This window comes from Alligator sinensis, unplaced genomic scaffold (genome assembly GCF_000455745.1).
Source record: "Alligator sinensis unplaced genomic scaffold, ASM45574v1 scaffold103_1, whole genome shotgun sequence".
In the NCBI taxonomy this organism is placed as follows: Eukaryota; Metazoa; Chordata; order Crocodylia; family Alligatoridae; genus Alligator; species Alligator sinensis.
Window position 1 is genome coordinate 73,038 of NW_005842226.1, and position 2,643 is coordinate 75,680.

Below are 2,643 nucleotides of genomic sequence, written 5' to 3' on the forward strand. Positions count from 1 at the left end.
GTGATTTGAAGTGAGCAAATGGCAGGAGACTAGCAGCATCACCGAGATCCGTTCTCAAGCACGGTGTTGGGAGCTGTGCGGAAAATACCCGCTGCCGAGAGGCTCTTTAATTTCAATGCTCCCTCGGTTCACGGTGAGATGCTCTGTAAATGATGGTAAAGCCTCAGCCACGAGGGGCCCAGGTACTTGCACAGCTCTGGTCCTTGGGCGGCTTATAAGCCAGGAAGTTTGTGAGCATCTGCCCTGAGGAGGAATACGTGCTACTTGCTCTAAAATTAGTTTGGGGAACTGCTCGTCTTACTGAGCCAGTATTTTTAAACGTATGGTTTGAAAGAAGTAGGCTTTAATTGCCCGTGTGTCTTGCCACTTCCCCTAATACTCTCTCTGAATTGGTCCATTTTAGTCTTCATACCCCTACTCCTGGCTTGAAACAATTTCCAGCGATTTTAAGTAGCAGCACGATGATCCAGTTCCTCTAACAATGCAGGCTTAATGATTTTATTTAAGGCAGGCGAGTGTCGCTGAAGGGAACTTGGGCGTTAAACTTGAGAATAACAAACTTGAGCTGCTTCCTCTTGAATAAACAAGGCAGCGGATGAACTCCTGAGAGGCCAATCTGACGGGACTGTTTAACCGTCTCTTGGAAAGCAAAGCGCTCCTTAACAAGGAACTCTGCTCCTCTTGCTCTGAGTCAGCTGAAGTTGCTGAAAAGTGCTGCTGGCTAGGAAAGTACCCAGCTGACAATGGACCCTGATTTTTTTTTTTCTTTTTTTAATTGAAAGTAAGAGCAGAAGCAGCTCCTTTTGACTCAGAACCAGAATTGGCCTTCAAATAAAGTCTGTTCCACAGCTTCCCGCATGAGCTTGCCATTGAGCAAGTGCTGTGTAGGGATATAAACCTCCCGCACAGCCGTGCCAGCCCATCTACATGAGGCCAATCTAGGGATACTCACTGATTTTTGTCACAAATGCAATTACCATCATGTTCCAAGCAGCTTCAGGGCCTGTGCTTAACGTGCTGCTAAGCCCTGCTGGAGGCGGCCTTCTGAATGGAACTAGAATAAAGAAGACCTCTTAAAGCATGTACATGTGCCAGCCTCCCAGCCTGCACCAAGCACCACTGCAGCTGCCTCGTTTGGACTGTAACCTCTGACTGCCTCGCTGCAGAGCCACTGATGGGACCCAAGGCTGCTTTCGTTGGAGCAGAGTCCAGTGACATGTCTCAAAGCATTTGTGTCCTTTGCTGCTGCTGCTCGGTCCTGCTGGAGACTTTGAAACCGGCACCTCTGCCTCCACTGTCTGTACTGTGCAGATACCGATCAGCGCGCTCTGAGCTGGCAGCTGCCACATCCTGCCTGACCCTGTTTTGCTAACGGCCAAGGCTCGGCCAGAGGCCACTGTGCCTGCCATGGCCCTCCTGTTGCCAGTTCTGCTCCGTGCCTTCCTTTGCTCAGAGCAGTGGGACTTGTCTCTCTTATGGGGCAAAGTCTGAGAAAGCACCAAATGCTGGGGCTGGACACCTGCTCTGTATCCTGAAACCTTCAGATGAACTCCATGTCTGCCCTTAGCGCTCAGGAAATGAACACTAGAGCCCTGCGCTGCTGCAATAAGGAAGAGCTGCTGCAAGCCGTTTGATCCTCCTACCGGCCTGGGCTGTCCCAGAGATGGGGTTTCCTGGGGGGCTGCTCAACTTGTGGTCAAAACTTGTTCCTGTTTTCCTGCCTTCTACCTCTCCAAAGCGCTGTACAGGCACTGGGGTTGCAACCTCCCTGTGGATAGGTAGACAAGCTAGTCCTGAGCTAGCTGTCTGCCAATGTCGGGGAGCATATCCAACTCTGCCCCATTTGCCGGTGCCTCTCCGACACGCGCGGCTTTACATGAGATCTTGTCAAACTGCGTCAGCAGGCGCAGTGGTTCATGCGTGGGCACGATGCTCCCGTGTTCCTGGGGCTAGTCTGTCGTCTGCCTCTAGGCTCAGGCAGCAAGATCTTCTCTGCCAGCCCCTGATGCACGATCCTCTGGCCCAAGGGGTTGTGCAGGGAGAGTCTGGGGATGCCTCCAACTAGACAGTGAGCAGTGCAGGCGGGTAGATGGTGCTACTGAAGGGCTCTGCTATGGGCTTCCTGTAGCGAAAGGGGATTTTGTTGCCGTTGTTGCAGCTGTACAACTCCCTTATCCATAGCCAAAAAGCATGGGATAGGGCATGTGTTGAAAGCGGTTGGAGATGCTAACCGAATCCCTGCTGAGCAATGATCTTGGCCGGAGCAGCTTGCCCCATGCTCGACCTGCATTGGGAGTGCTGTTCCCAGTGTGAGGTGTTGCCCAGCCAAGCCAAGCCAGGTCCCAGTCCCTGTCCTGCTACCTTCTCGGGTATTATCCTGTGAACCCACCTGCAAGGCAGAGAGGAGGTAAGCGCCTGTGTGGCAGGTGTGCCGCTCACCTGCCCTTGCTGCTGTTCAGCTGGGACCGCTGCACCCGCTTGCTGCCCTTGCTTTGAGGCGGTGGGGAAATGCAGGATGTGTGGCTACCTTCAAACACTGCTAAGTGCTGAAAGGAAGAGGCAGCGCGGTGTGCCGGTGGCAGGCTTGCTGAACTAGCCCTTGCCACTGCCACGGGCCGCCGTGCACCTTCCCCTAGGAACAAT